General features: G+C 46.8%; 2 protein-coding genes across 2 annotated transcripts in view; one reads left to right on the forward strand and one right to left on the reverse strand.

Moving 5' to 3' along the window:
• Nucleotides 1-11,932, reverse strand: part of LOC123376950 (sialidase-2-like) — a 41,468-nt gene extending 29,536 nt beyond the window's left edge. The window contains exon 1 of the mRNA XM_045029241.1: nt 11,718-11,932. The gene's annotated coding sequence lies outside the window, so the exon portion shown is untranslated. The remainder of the gene's footprint in view (nt 1-11,717) is intronic.
• The window catches only part of LOC123376864 (ephexin-1-like), a gene marked incomplete at its 3' end in the record, with an annotated part of 71,261 nt that overhangs the window by 401 nt on the left and 54,867 nt on the right, over nt 1-15,993 (forward strand). The gene's annotated exons all lie outside the window — the stretch shown is intronic.

The following is a 15,993-nucleotide window of genomic DNA, read 5'->3' on the forward strand; positions in this document are numbered from 1 at the left end:
ACAGGTCACGCAGAGCATGACTTACTCTGCTGGGGGAGCCTTTGTACAAAACAGGCATTAACAATTTAGAAGAGAAAATGTAAAGATCTAAGCAGCAAACGTTCCAGGCACCACCCACCCAAATGACATCTCTTCTTCCAGGCCCATGACACGGGTTGTGATTCTGTTCCTGACAGCTATTCATCTGCAATCTCTCACTAAAAAACTATTTTCCTTCTTATCCTTATCACCAGAATGAGCTTTCCCATTAGACTGCCAGTAGTTCAGCAGCAAAATCCTTGCAAAACTGTTCAGCATACAATACAGTAATCCCGCGGTTCTCAAACATCATTGCAGCAGGACCCCCTTCTGACAACAAAAATTACTTCACGACCCCGGAGAGGGTAGGAGGGGAACCAAAGCCTGAGCCTGCCTGAGCCCCGCTGCTCCAGGCGGGAGGACCAATGTCGAAGCCCAAGGGCTTCAGCCCCTGACAGGGGCACCTGTAACCTGAGCCCTCCCACCCAGGGCTGAAGCTGAAGCCCAAGCCCCACCCCCCAGGGCTGAAGCCCGTGGGCTTTAGCTTTGGCCCCAGGCAGTGGGACTCGGGCTTCGGCCCTGGGCCCCAGCAAGTCTAATACCAGTCCTGGTGACCCCATTAAAATTGGGTCACGACCCACTGTTTGAGAACTGCTGATTTAATCTACTCTTTCCTCATCAGTGAAGTTTTGTTTGTTTGTCTGTTTTGTTTAAAATGCAAAGCCCATTGGGGCTCAAAATCTCATAAGAACAAGCTTTCTCCTGAGATTTCAATCTATTGATGGGCTCGGCTGTGTCAGAGGCGCTGTGTTATATTATCTCCTAGACTGGCACTTCCAGTCCTGGCTGAAAGCAGGAAATTGCACTAAAATGAAAAAAAGATTAAAAAATGATGGTAGCCCAACACTTTTGAACCTGCAAAAAGCCCAGGTTGGTTCAGGTTCACTTTGAGAGATGGGTGAAGGTTCAAGTCAGTTCTGATTTTCTCCAGACTCAGAAGTATTGATATGATTGAATGTAAATATAGGAGCATGTGTAGAACAATACTGTCAGTGAGCAGAAAAGTCCTGCCCAGAGATACACAGAATACACATCTTGTTATCCTCTGCCATGGTTAGGGGGACATTTTCAGTGCTGGGTGAAGGGATTAGCTATACAACCGCCATTAACTTTCACAGAGATACCCGGCTCCAGCAGTTCTGTACTGAAAATTTACATTTTGAAATAACTTATTCAAAAATTTCTATAAGCAGTTGTTACCCATCGTGTGTATTACAGTAGTTCCGAGCCGCAATGATTTCAGACTTCTGAGTGGCTCTAATCCTTTCACAAGGCAATGGCCCTCTGAGGCCTGAAGTAACACAAATTGACAGGAGCCAGTAAAAAACAAAACTGGACTCAGCCCATAGAAGAAATTTCCCCCACCGAAGCTATCCACCAAGGAAATGCACGAGTACAAATAGGCCTAGGAGTGCACCCAGAAGATCAACAAACTTGGGCTTTGCCTGTCCAATAGGGAAGCAAATTCCAGAATCAAGGTCGTGCTCCAAGAGCTTATCTGTACCAACACTTAGTGTGCAGCAGGCGGGGGCGTCAATCCACCCTGCACTGGCCTGCGGCACACTAAACGTCCGTGTGGGCCCTGCTGCCGTGCACTAAACATTCCCTGGGCCCCTTTAATCTACTCCCGGTTCAACTCAGAGTGGATCAAAGTGCACTGCAGAGCTTGTAGTGCACCGCAGCAGGGGCCACATGGCTAGTTAGCGCGCAGCAGGCTAGCACAGGATAGATTCACAACTCAGCTTACCAGGGACTGTGTTCTTATAGACAAGCCCTAAGAACATTCTGCAACAGGCCCAGTGTACTAGTCTTGGAGACCAACAAGAACAGTGAAGAGCTAGAATTCCATCGAAAGGACCTGGTGACATGCATTGTGTGAAGTGCACAGAGATCTAATCCCTGCTCTTTCAGGCTATTCTTGCTGTATTACAGTAGTGTCTAAAGGCTCCAGCCCAGATTGGGACCCCGTCAAGTTATGTGCTGTGCATACACATAGCAGGAGACCGTCCCTCAACAGCTAACAATCTAAATAGACGAGACAAAGGGTGGGAAAAAATAAGGGTCCATTACTGAGGTCCAAGAAGATTAACTGACTTGCCCAAGGTTCCACAGGGAGTCTAGCAGAGCTGGGAACTGAACCCAGATCGCTTGCCTCCAGTGGTTTCCCCAGGAATTGAAATTAGGGGGGGTGTTCGAATTTACAGGGGGGGTGTCAGGACCAATGAGATATATAAAAGAGAGATGAATAAAGTAAATGTTTTGTTAGGATTATGCAAATTTAACATAAGAATAATGCAAGTTACACCAAAACACATAACAGGTCTAGATTTCTAAAAAATATATATAATTTTTAAAAAATGTATTTAATTTAAATTGACTTTTGAAAAGTAAGCCATCATGGGGTAAGAGGGAAGATCCTCTCATGGATCAGTAACTGCTTAAAAGATGGGAAACAAAGGGTAGGAATAAATTATCAGTTTTCAGAATGGAGAGAGATAAATAGTGGTATCCTTGAGGGGTCAGTACTGGGACCAGTCCTATTCAACATATTCATAAATGGGTAAACAGTGAGGTGGCAAAATTTGCAGATGATACAAAACTATTCAAGATAGTTAAGTCCCAGGCAGACTGCGAAGAGCTACAAAGGGATATCACAAAACTGGGTGACTGGGCAACAAAATGGCAAATTAAATTCAATGTTGATAAATGCAAAGTAATGCACATTGGAAAGCAATCTCAACTATACATACAAAATTATGGCATCTGAATTAGCTGTTAACACTCAAGGAAGAGATCTTGGAGTCATTGTGGATAGATCTCTGAAAACATCCACTCCATGTGCAGCAACAGTCACAAAAGCAAACAATGTTGGGAATCATTAAGAAAGGGATAGATAATAAGACAGAAAATATCATATTGCCTCTATATAAATTCATGGTACGTGCACACCTTGAATAGTGTGTGTAGATCTGGTCACCCATCCTAAAAAATATATATTGGAATTGGAAAAGGTACAGAGATGGGCAACTAAAATGATGAGGGGTATGAAACAGGAGGAGAGATTAAAGTGACTGGGAATTTTCAGCTTAGAAAAGAGATGACTAATGGGGATATGATAGAGGTCTAGTATCAGAGGGGTAGCCGTGTTAGTCTGGATCTGTAAAAGCAGCAAAGAATCCTGTGGCACTTTATAGACTAACAGACGTTTTGCAGCATGAGCTTTCGTGGGTGAATACCCACTTCTTCGGATGCAAGTAGTGGAAATTTCCAGGGGCAGGTTTATATATGAAAGCAAGAAGCAAGCTAGAGATAACGTGGTTAGTTCAATCAGGGAAGATGAGGCCCTGTTCTAGCAGTAGAGGTGTGAAAACCAAGGGAGGAGAAACTGGTTCTGTAATTGGCAAGCCATTCACAGTCTTTGTTTAATCCTGAGCTGATGGTGTCAAATTTGCAGATGAATTGAAGCTCAGCAATTTCTCTTTGAAGTCTGGTCCTGAAGTTTTTTTGATGTAGGATGGCCACCTTAAGATCTGCTATTGTGTGGCCAGGGAGGTTGAAGTGTTCTCCTACAGGTTTTTGTATATTGCCATTCCTAATGTCTGATTTGTGTCCATTTATCCCTTTCCTTAGAGACTGTCCAGTTTGGCCGATGTACATAGCAGAGGGGCATTGCTGGCATATGATGGCATATATTACATTGGTGGACGTGCAGGTGAATGAACCTGTGATGGTGTGGCTGATCTGGTTAGGTCCTGTGATGGTGTCACTGGTGTAGATATGTGGGCAGAGTTGGCATCGAGGTTTGTTGCATGGATTGGTTCCTGAGCTAGAGTTACTATGGTGCGAGGTGCAGTTACTGGTGAGAATATGCTTCAGGTTGGCAGGTTGTCTGTGGGCGAGGACTGTCCTGCCACCCAAGGCCTGTGAAAGTGTGGGATCATTGTCCAGGATGAGTTGTAGATTCCTGATGATGCGTTGGAGGGGTTTTAGCTGGGGACTGTATGTGATGGCCAGTGGAGTCCTGTTGGTTTCTTTCTTGGGTTTGTCTTGCAGTAGGAAGCTTCTGGGTACACGTCTGGCTCTGTTGATCTGTTTCCTTATTTCCTCGTGCGGGTACTGTAGTTGTGAGAATGCTTGGTGGAGATTTTGTAGGTGTTGGTCTCTGTCTGTGGGGTTAGAGCAGATGCGGTTGTACCTCAGTGCTTGGCTGTAGACAATGGATCTTGTGGTGTGCCCGGGATGGAAGCTGGAAGTATGAAGGTAGGCATAGCGGTAGGTAGGTTTTCGGTATAGGGTGGTGTTAACGTGACCATCACTTATTTGCACCATGGTGTCTAGAAAGTGGACCTCCCATGTAGATTGGTCCAGGCTGAGGTTGATGGTGGGGTGGAAGCTGTTGAAATCTTGGTGGAATTTTTCCAGAGTCTCCTTCCCATGGGTCCAGATGATGAAGATGTCATCAATGTAGCGTAGGTAGAGAAGGGGCGTGAGTGGACGGGAGCTGAGGAAGCGTTGTTCCAGGTCGGCCATAAAAATATTGGCATATTGTGGGGCCATGCGGGTGCCCATAGCGGTGCCACTGATCTGGAGATATATATTGTCATCAAATTTGAAATAGTTGTGTGTGAGGATAAAGGCACAGAGCTCAGCAACCAGTTGTGCTGTGGCATGATCAGGGATACTGTTCCTGACAGCTTGTATTCCATCTGTGTGTGGGATGTTTGTGTAGAGAGCCTCTACATCCATGGTGGCTAGGATGGTGTTTTCTGGAAGGTCACCAATGCATTGTAGTTTCCTCAGGAAATCAGTGGTGTCACGGAGATAGCTGGGAGTGCTGGTGGCATAGGGTCTGAGTAGAGAGTCCATGTATCCAGACAGTCCTTCAGTGAGAGTGCCAATGCCCGAGATGATGGGGCATCCAGGATTTCCGGGTTTGTGGATCTTGGGTAGTAGATAGAATAACCCTGGTCAGGGCTCTAAGGGTATGTTGATTTGTTCTGGTGTTAGTGTAGGAAGTGTCCTGAGTAGATATAGAGGTCTACAAAATCTTGACTGGTGCGAAGAAAGTGAATAAGGAAATTTTATTTAATCCTTCACATAACACAAGAGCTAGCAGTCACCCAATGAAATTAATAGGCAGCAGATTTTAAAAAAAGAAAAGGAAGTATTTCTTCACACAATATAAAGTCAACCCAGGGAACTCTTTGCCAGGGGATGCTGTGAAGACCAAAACTATAACAGGATTTTAAAAAGAACTAGATAAATTCCTGGAGAACAGGTCCATCTGTGGCTATTAGCCAGGATGAGAGGGATGCAACACCATGCTCTGAGTGTCCCTAGCCTGTTTGCCAGAAGCTGGGAATGGGCAACAGGAGATGGATCACTTGATGATTCCCTGTTCCATTCATTCCGTCTGAAGCACCTGGCCTTGACCACTGTTGTAAGACAGGGTACTGGGCTATATGGACCATTCTTATGTAAAAATTAATTATAATAAAAATGTTTAGTACAGAAACTCCCCAACATAATGACCTTCCAAGATAGCAACAATGTGAGATAACAACCTTGGCAAATACTGCATTTTTTAAATTTTGGCCTACTGGGAAACATATTTATTTAAGTTTCCATTCCCAGTCACAAATCTAGCATTCTGGAGCAAAGTGACTAAAATATAGTCCAGCAAACAAATGTTTATTTAACATGCCCCTCACTTTTCCCTCCACTGCACTCCACTCACCGGTGTTGTCCTTGGTCAGTGGAGACTCAGAGTTCAGAGGTGCTTTCATGTGAGTACACCTTCCAGGTGGGGGACAAAAAGGCACAGTTTGCTCTGGCCACGGCTGTTCGTTGTGCCACCGTTCACTCCACCGCTCTGTTGCCAATGGCCCTGCACAGTCACCTTCTGCTGTCACCTACCACTGTGACCTCTGTGAGTTGGTCTCTCGAGGTTCCACCAGCTCTCAGTGATTTCAGCTGAGCTCTCAGTGCGGGAACCTCGCTGCTAGTGCAGTCTGGGCTGTCTCTTATACAAAAACACTGTACCCACAGGAACACTGTCCCCACAACAGGACTAAGCACTTAGACCTGATTGTCAGTGATTTCGGCTGCAGTGGTCACTTAACAGAACAAAAGACTATCTATTGGAGCCTAATCAGCTCTGTCTTTAAACTGTGGAGAGGGACAGGTCCCCACCCTCTCTCTTGATGCCTTCAAATCATCACAGGCTAAGTACAGTTCTATTGCCCTTTACTCATACAATAAGAACAAATTTAAAGTTTATTAGAGAATATTTAAAAATAAACGATACAAAGTGTTTGAAGCGTCAGTTATTGTGTCATTGGGGGTAACATACAGGTTGTAGGGGGATGTTAGCGTTTTGGTATTGGACGGCATATACATATACACAGTCTGTCATGTCCCCAATGCGGGGTATACGGTGGGTGAGTTTAAGGTACAGCCAGCAAGCAGTGAGGGTACATCACTCATACAAACAGGTTATGGATAGTCGTGGGCATGAATAAATGAGCGGACTGGGTAATGATGATAGGATGACCCTCACAGGGCAGAGTTCAGTTTGGTTGTTTCAGGGCTCAGGGGATAAAGTCCATCCCCCCGTACCCCCACATTCAAGTGGTTTGTAACCCAACCCCAGCCAAAATCTATCTTTTGGACAACACAGCTCTGTTTGCTGGATACCTATGTAGATTAGGTGTGAATGTAAATATAATCTGACCCTGAAGCCTTAGCCCCAGCTCATCACTAGCTGTCAGGGAGAACTCATTTAGACTTCGCTTACAAATCATCATTTGAAATTATTAGGTTGGCCAACATCACCGAAATGAATGCACTGACATCATAAAAAACAGCTGTATAAGGAAGCAAGGAAGCTAGTCTATGTTCATACTTTTCAAATCTATTATACTTTTTCAGATACACATATTTTATCAAACACTGTATAAGCTTTTGAAGTATTAATGTTTCAGTTTAAATTCAGATTTCCAAACAGTCACTAAATTGGTATGTAACTAGCTCACAAAACTAGGGGGGGTGTTGGGAAAATTCAGGGGGGGTGTAGGGAAATCACTGCTTGCCTCCCAGTCCATTGCTTGAAACGAGACTCTCTAGGGTCATCCTACCATTGCCCAGTTCACCCACTCACTTCCTAAAACAAGGCATTAGGGAAGTTGTTAGAAGAGCCCTGTGCCATCCTCTACAAGCAGAGGCCATTACTGCTACTGTATTAAGCTGGAAGGATAAAAAAAAATTAAGTGGAAGGGAGAAAAGCTGTGGAGTCAGTTTCATGTCATGCTGCTGTCAGCGGAAAAGGTTTGAACCTAGGACAACTATTCATGGCACAATCTGTCAAATTAATGCTTTGCTCCAGTTCCATTTCAATCATGTCTGCTTGCACTGTCAATGCTAGCAAGCAGAGTTCCCTGCTAGCCTCATTAAGCAATGGAGCAGGCTGGTGAGCCTTCACTCTGTGATACACTTGGACAGGACACGGGATGACAGGCTGGTGAAGGAGGGTTTGACTGTGCTGTCTTTTTATTTGTCAGGCTACTACGGACAAGTGTTGTGCTCTGAGCCAATAATAAAAGTAACCTTCTGATAAGGTACAGGCTAAACGTTGACACATACAGGTCAAGTCAAATTTACTTTAGACTATTACACTTGGAAGGGAGAAATTCTCCTGCCTGTAACTATACAGCTCTGGTTTTAAGCCCATGTCTGGAAGTGAGGGGAAGTGCATATGCACAGGATACCAGATGATCGTAGGGTAGCATCCAATCTTATGAGTTAGCCCCTTGAGGTAGGTTCTGTTGACTGACCCCCGCCCCAGCCCTGTTTAGGGGGTGGTGCCATGTCACCCCCACGGAGGGCTGGCTGCATGTCAGGCTGCACTCGCTGTCCCAGAGCAGCCTGGCACGCACACTGGGCCAGCCAGAAAGACAGTACAAGACTGATCTTCAGGCCTTTTGCACAAGTTTGCACTTGGCCCAGCCTCCTCCTTCCCTTCTCCCTAATCACACAATCTAGCCCTTCATCTGACTGTTGGGCTTGGCAGGGAGGAGATTGCCTAAAGAAGAGTCTGGCTCTCATGACAGTTCTTTGATGTGGAGAAAGCACAAGCTGCAGTGACAAGTAAGGAGAGATTTATAAAACTCCATTAGGGAGTGATCAGTGTGGCAGAGCCCTGCAGCGGGACTGGGCTCCCATGGGACCCACTGCCATAATAGCGGTAGTGGGTAAAATGTACTTTGTTGTGGGCAGGATGGGGTGGGCAAAAAAACCCAGTGGTAATTGCCCACTAAAACATTAATCTCTCGTCAGTTTTGTCATAAATAGAATTTCAGCAATGTAAAGCTGGTTTGTTTGTTTTTAAATAAAGGTTTTAATACTTCAATTTATCCAAGGAGTAGAAAGATTTGATGTCTATTATAACAGGAGTTAAAGTATTTTTACATGGTTTGACATTATATATTAACCAACCAGGTTTTTGGTTTTATTGGCTTTTTGGGGCGGGGTGGGGAAGGGGGAGAATCTGTCTCTCTTGTGGGATTTGCGGGATCTAAGGTTTTTGCAGGTGGGAGCAGGACAAAAATGTAAGAAACACCGTGGGAGCGGGTGGGAGTGGGAATTGCAGGGTGGGACGAGAGTGAGATAAAAAAAATAGTCCTACACAGGGCTCTATAGTCCTGGTTCCTTTTCATACCCACCCCATATAGTTTATTGCCAGAAGCAAGCCTACAGTTCATGGAAAAAAGCCACAGTACACAGCTTAGACTTTGCCCATAAATGTTTCAGTCTTCAAGAGTCAAAGGTGACTGATTTAGAAGCGACAGTTCTGGGCCATGATGAAGTGACCTGGGTTTTAATCAGGAACAAAGACATGAGACGCGAGAGTTAATGGCAGGCTGGCTTGTCAGGGTCCACTAAAACATGGCAGTAGGAGATGTGTCTGGTTTGGCGATTTTTAAACCAGGCTATGTAGTAGGCAGACGAGCCTATTGCCCTTGGGACAGACAACACTTGCAGTGCCCAGGAAGAAAATTAGAGCTGTGCCCATTTCTATTTCTAGATTTGCCCTGGTTACATGTGAGACACTCATTATGGAAAAAACAAGCACTGAAGGTTATTTCAACTACAGAGGAATAAGAACTCACTGGAAGTTGTACTGGAAACTATCCAGACTGTAGCAGGGAAAGAAGAGAGCTACGGTTGACCAAGCACTGAGTAACTGAGGCCATGTCTACACTATGGAGACTACAGTGACATAGCTATGGCATAATCCCATAGCGTAGATGCACCCTGCAGTGACAGAACAGAAGTTCTTCTGTCCCTGCATTCTTCTGGTGACCTAGCTGCATCTAACCCAGGATTTGTGTAGGCAAAGCTATGGGGCTCAGAGGCATGGATTTTTCACATCCCTGAGCGCTGTAGCTATGTCAGCCTAAGTTTTAAGTGTAGACAGAGCTGGAGAACTCTGCGGTCACTGAGTGGAGTATGCAGGTGAACAGACTGGCACAAAAGGTGCTAGGAAAGACACTAAGAATCCTATTGGGCTGGTTTTGACTTAGACTGGGTTTTGAATGTCAGGGAGATCTGGATTGCTATTACTGCTACGGTGGGCTAATCTTGTAAAAGCACTGGGCTACATTCAATCCTGGTATATAGGGGCAGCATGTTTGTAGAAATTTTGATGGTGTCCAGAACGCCCAGAGCCCACTCCCCCAAACTCTGCCCCCCCAAACTCCACCCTCCACCTGCCTAAGTCTCTGGGAGAGAGTTTGGAGGCAGGAGGAGGGTGTGGGAAAGGGGGGGGGGGTGCAGGCTCTGGGAGGGAGGTTTGGGGCCGGAGGCGGGTATCAGAAAGGGGGGGGGGTGCAGGCTCTGGGAGGGAAGTTTGGGGCTGGAGGGGGGGTGGGAGTGCAGGCTCTGGGAGGGGGTGAGGGGGGTGCAGCACTTACCTGGGGCTCCTAGGCAGGACGGGCCAGGGGGGCTCCATGTGGTGCTACCCCCAGGCACTGCCCCCTCAGTTTCTTATTGGCTGCAGGGGCGCTTGGGGTGGGACACAGACCCACCCTGCCCAGGGGTGGCAGAGAGGGGCCGGCAGCCATGTGGAGTGAGCAGGCAGGAAGCCACTCAGCTCTGCTGCACAGCTGGAGGTGAGTGGGGGCCCCGGGCCATTTTAAATGGCCCAGGGGATGGGGGGGCGCCCGGGGGCGGAAGGCAGGCCCGAGGCCCGTGGTGCCTGGGCACCAGGAATATTCCTGGTGCCCAGGCACCACAGGCCCATAGAACTCGCCACCCATGCTGGTATTAACTGATGCAATTCTCTTGCTGACCTGTTTTGTGTGTGTGTGTCTTTAGTGCTCATGAAAGGTACCAGACTGACAGCTCTGGAGTAGGGCATAGGCAACACCCGTGGAAGCATCCCTGCTAATTTACCTCTACCCACATGAGTCACCTCGTGCAGGCCAAGGGGGCATGTTGTATGCAGTATTGCTTTGGAATGTGTAACGCAGACTTGCTGTTTCTGCTCTCTATGGTTAACAACGCCATGTGGACTGTTATGGGGGAGAACCTTACAAGAGTTGAGGTCTTGGGTGTTGCTCTTCCCAGAAGCAGTGAAGTATCATCTACCCTTTTTGTACATCACCAGCATATGGTACTAGTTGTGCTCTGATGCCTGTGTTACCAGTGCATTCACACTTGGGGGCCCTGCATGCACATATCCCGCTGGCCAGCTATAGCACTACACCCTATTTATTACACTTTATAACACTGCTCCTGGCCATGTGCATTCACTACCAACAGCAATTGAAACCGATCGCCAATTGACTTCTCACAGATACGTTAACACCATCATCCCTCTGCCCAAGGAAGAGCAGGGGGCCTTGCATCCTGCTTCCTCTAGTGGCTTCTAAGTGGAGGTGGGCAGCACCAGAGGCAAAAAGCAGGAGGCAGAAAGAGAAGGGGGTGACTGAGAGGCAGAAAGTTGTCAATATGCAAAGGTAAGGCAACAGGGCAGGAGGGAGCAGACCAGGGTTTGCACAGGGTTTCACAGAAACACTCAACCCAGGAATGTACTTTTACTATGACATGTGCACTAATTTAAGGAAATGAATAAAATAAGGTCAGGCTTTTGTTAATTAATTATAAGGTGTTATAATGAAAACTAGAAAGGCCTGTAGATTTCCACTCATGCTTCTCAATATACTTTAAGAATTAGGTTGACTCTCCCTACACAGTCGCAGTGTATATGGCATGGCCCCACAGGGTGAATGCTTTCATGTAAGAGAGAGCTCTCAGCTACTTCCACTCAGTGAGACCCAGGGGATGAAGCATAAATTTCCGTTGGACAGGATTGGAGACCTAGGAAATTAACAAACGTGTCTTTGAAGCACCGACTATGTTTCTAAGCTGTATTATGAGCTTGATATGCGATTTTAGTCTTTGTTTTTGCCATATAAAGAATCAAGAAACAAAGTATAAACAAAAATAAAAGATAAGCCATTCTGCTGGCAAGAAATACATCACGAGTGGCCAACTGTGGCTCGCACATGCAACTCTTTTACCATTAAAGTGCAGTTCTTGGTGCCCCACTGCCCCCGTCCTCCCCATTCTCCACCTACCAGACTGGGGTGGGGAGACCTTGGGACCTCTGCCTTGCACCGCGGTGGTGGAGTAGGGGCCTCTGCCCAGTGGGGAGGGGGGTCTCGGGGCTTCTGGCTGAAGTCCAGCGTCCCATCAGGCACTTCCCATGGGGCTGAAGCCCTGAGCCCCAGCAGGTGTGCCCTGCCTCCTGAACTTCTGACGATTGTCGCATGCAGCTTGGAGGGCCTGTAAGTCTGGCCACCCTGAAATAGACAGTTATTTACTGTTATATATACACATACATTCTGTATATAGATAATTAGCCAATATAGGAGTTGCTACAACTACCCCTATAATTATCTATGGATCCCCCTTTGTTAGGGCACCTAGGGGTGGTGAGCAAGGGTGGCAGGTTTGTATAATTTTTGGTGGTGTCCAGAACGGGTACAATTCCCACCCCCCACCACCTGCCTAAGGCTCTGGGAGGGAGTTTGGGTGCAGAGTGTGGGTTCTGGGGTGGAGCAGGGAATTGGGGTGCAGGCGGAGGTGTGGGGTGCAGGCTTTGGGAGGGAGTTTGGGTGCAGGAGGGGTGAGGGGTTGGGCTCTTGGAGAGAGTTTGGGTGCAGGGTGCTGGCTCTGGGTGGGGGCAGGAGGGGTGCAGGGTGCAGGCTCTGGGAAGGAGTTTGGGTGTGGGAGGGGGTTTGGGTGCAGGAGGAGTGAGGGGTTGGGCTCTGGGAGGGAGTTTGGGTGCAGGGTGTGGGCTCTGGGCTGGGGCAGGAGGTTGGGGTGCAGGCTCTGGGAGGGAATTTGGGTGCAGGAGGGGTGAGGGATTGGGCTCTGGGAAGGAGTTTGGGTGCGGATGGGGTTTAGAGTGCGGGCTCTGGGCTGGGGCAAGAGGTTTGGGTGCAGGACAGCGTGCAGGGTGCAGGCTCTGGGAGGGAGTTTGGGAGCAGAAGGGGTGAGGGGTTGGGCTCTGGGAAGGAGTTTGGGTGCAGGATGTGGGCTGTGGGATGGGGCAGGGGGTTGGGGTGCAGGAGAGGGTATGGGATGCAGGCTCTGGGAGGGAGTTTGAGTGCAGAAGGGGGTTTGGGGTGCAGGTTCTGGACTGGGGAAAGGGGTTGGGGTGCAGGTTCTGGGAGGGAGTTTGGGTGCGGCAGGAGAGGAGTAAATTAAACAGAGGGGCGGGGAACAGGCAAAGCTTTCAGGGATGATCACTAAATGAGGTTCCGTCCTGTCTCGTAACATCTGATGACCCACAACTAAGTCAATGTCATACGAAAACCTGCACGCCAGCCCAGAGTCCCCCACAGGCCTAATCAGGCCAGTGGGACTGGAGCTCAGCATATAGGGTTGGTATCCTCCTCTGCGCAGCTGATTGCTCTGCTTGCGGATGGATAGTGTCCAGCCCTGGCTGGCTCCTGGCTCAGGGTATGGCGGCGGCGGCGGCGGCGGCGGCGGGGGGGGGGGGGAGGAAGGAGGAGGAGAAAGAGGTTATGGGCGCTGCTTGTTTTCAGCCTCCATGTGCAGGGGCGGCTCTAGGATTTGCGCTGCCCCAAGCAGGGCGGCACGCCGCGGGGGGCACTCTGCCGGTCGCTGGTCCTGCGGCTCCGGTGGACCTCCTGCAGACGTGCCTGCGGAGGGTCTGCTGGTCCCGCGGCTCCGGTGGACCTCCCACAGGCATGCCAAGCAGGCTTAGCCTCCCTAGGGTGTGTATTAAATAGACAGTTTACAGAATGAGCTGTATTAGCTTGAATTCTGTGAAACATGAGGGAGGAAATCAGTGGTTACTAAATGAAGGCTGTAAAGAAGGGATGAGATTTGTTTTCAGGTGCAAGTACCAGAGTTACAAAATAAGTAAAACCATTGAAAAAGAAGTTGAGAGGGTACAGCAAACGTGCATTTGTTTGTACATTCAGATCATGCTATAAAAAAAAAAGCCCCACACTCTCTGAAAGGTTGTTAGGTCAAAATATTGTACTAAAAATGGCCTCATTTGGTTTATTTTGTTTATTTTTAGAATGACAGAAATGCACAAGGCATGGTTGTTATGTTTGTGTTTTACATTTTCAGATAGAACAGGAGAACTCATTGCTTTCAGACGGGTAAAACCTTCCAGATGAGGCCACTGCTAAGCGGCTAATACTTTTTAAAAGCAAATTAATAGATTTTTAACACCACAAGGGACCATAATGATCATCTTCTAGTCTAACCCACGGCATAACAAAGGCCACAGAACCTCACCCAGTAATTTGTGCATTAAACCCATCATTTCTAATTGAGCTACACCATTTCTTTTAGAAAGATGTTCAGTATTGATTTAAAGGTTTCAAGTGACAGAGAATTCGCTATGGCCCTAGGTAATTTATTCCAATGGCTAAGTAACTTCACAGTTAAAAATTTGCACCTTATGTCTGGTCTGGATTTGTCTTGCTTCATCTTCCAACCACTGGATCTCATTATGCCCTTTTCTGTTAGCTAAAGAGCTAGCTATCTACTATTAGAAACCTTACTCATGCAGTTACTTGTAGATCAAGATCAAGTTACTTCTTAACCTTCTCTTGGATAAACTGAACTGAATAGTTTCAGTTTCTTAAGTCTCTGACTATAAGGCAGGTTTTCCAAACCTCAAATCATTCTTGTAGCTCTGTCAACATCCTTTGTGAACTCTGTCCTCTGGAATTTGACATAGTATTCCAGTAAGAGACTCACTAATACTGTATACAAAGGGAATACCACCTTCCTACACCTTGTACATGCAAGGATCACATTGGTTTTCTTAGCTACACCTTTGCACTGGGAACTTACACTCAATTGGTTATCTGCTATGACCCCATATGTCCTTTACAGTGTCACTGCATTCCATGAGAGAGAGAGTCCCCTACCTCATAAGTGTGACTTACATTCTTTGTTCCTAGATATATGACTTTGCACTTGGCTGTATTAAAATGCATGTTGTTCAAATGCACCCACTTTACAAAATGATCCCCATTGACCTGTCCCCATCATTATTTACCACTCCCCCAATTTTTCTGTCATCTGAAATTACCACCAGCCATTTCCCCCCCCAGATCATTGATAAAGACATTGAATAGCATCAGGCCACGTCTCTGTGGGACTCCCACTAGAAACATCCCTATCGCATGACATCCCATTTACAATTACTTTTTGGGATCCATCAGGTAACCAGTATTTAATCAATTTAATATTAATTTCATATATTGCTTTTTTAAAATCAGGATGTCATATAGGACTAAGTCAAATACCTTACCTATTATGTCAACAGTTATCTTTATCAACCAAACTTGTAACAATCTCTTTAAATTATATCAAGTTTATTTGACAACACCTATTTTCAAAAAACCAACAACCCATGTTGATTAGTATTTATTACACTACTATACTTCAATTTTTTTTTAAATGATTATGTCCCATATCAGCTTTTCCATGATTTCACCTGGGATCAGTGTCAGATTAGCTACCTTAAAGTTACCCGGATCATCCCATTTACTCTTTTAAAATATTGGCACAACATTAGCTTTTTTCCCCCAGGCCTTTGGAGCTTGCCCTGCATTCCAAGATTTGTTAAAATCATCATCAATGGGTTAGAGAGCCCCTCAGCCAGTTCTTTTCATTCTTGAACTTTTAAAGCAGATCTTTAATCTGCATTTTCTTGAGCAGGAGGCTGGATTAGATGACCTAACATGTCTTGTCATCTCTAACTTCTATGCGCCCTACCCTGCAGTCCTTATTCTAACAAGACTGAGTTTGGTCAACAGAATTTAGTCCCTAGGCTCTGTGGGCGGGTGCCTCACCTCTTCCCGTAGATATAGTGGCTGTCTCAGTTTCCCTCTTGCAGGCAGGGTAGTTTGGCTCCCCAGCCAGCTGTAAAAAGTCCTTCCCTTGTTCATTGAAACAAATTCCTTGGGGCTTGATACAGCCCAGCCAGGGCCGGCTCCAGCTTTTTTGCTGCCTCAAGCAGCAGAAAATAAAAAAAAGAGAATGAGAAAAAAGAAAAACCCAATTGAGCTGCCGCCAAAGAGGAAGAGAGGGAGTGAAGGACCCGCCACTGAATTGCTGTGCTCCCAGGTCTGGTAGCTACACCCCTCGTGGAGGTGGGTTTTTTTAGAGCGCTGCGCCAAGACCACACAAGCCACGTTAAAGCACTGCCACGGCAGCGCTTTAGCATTGCCAGTGTAGACTAGCCCTCAGGATCTTCATTAGAACCTGCCTTCTCATTGCTCTCAGAGCATGTTCTCTGGAAGCCCAGCCTCTCTGTAATGGGTCATAATAGACCCCAGCTGATCCATTTACCAT

Source organism: Mauremys mutica, chromosome 9 (assembly GCF_020497125.1).
Source record: "Mauremys mutica isolate MM-2020 ecotype Southern chromosome 9, ASM2049712v1, whole genome shotgun sequence".
Lineage (NCBI taxonomy): Eukaryota > Metazoa > Chordata > Testudines > Geoemydidae > Mauremys > Mauremys mutica.